Here is a 413-nt window from a genome sequence, read left to right as displayed (position 1 = left end):
AGGGACATACGGCAACATCCATCCAGCCCAAAATTAAGAACCCGAAAGAAACGAGGTGGGCTCTGAAATTGGTGGAGAACACATATATTTGACCGATATTTGGATGCAAGTCTAGAGAGAGGGAGAGAGACATCTGATCACAAGTTTAGTTTCCGCCGTGCGACAGTACCAAGTCTATAACGGAACAGTTAATGCACGTGGGGGTACTCAAGACAGCGACAAGTCTCGAGGCTATCCAGAGAGCAGTTCGGTCTGAGGAAGTTTCTCCAGGCGAGGGGTAGAAGACAGGAGAGGAACGGAGAGAGATGGAGGGGGGGGGGGGTGTCGACAGCACGGCCGTCGACAAACTTATTCCACGGCGCTACAGCAGCGCATCTCGCCCATCCCCTAGCGTCGTCCCCCACCATCTGGGC

The sequence above is a fragment of the Frankliniella occidentalis genome, unplaced genomic scaffold, assembly GCF_000697945.3.
Source record: "Frankliniella occidentalis isolate FOCC.00 unplaced genomic scaffold, Focc_3.1 Scaffold145, whole genome shotgun sequence".
Lineage (NCBI taxonomy): Eukaryota > Metazoa > Arthropoda > Insecta > Thysanoptera > Thripidae > Frankliniella > Frankliniella occidentalis.
This window is presented reverse-complemented; position numbering follows the sequence as displayed.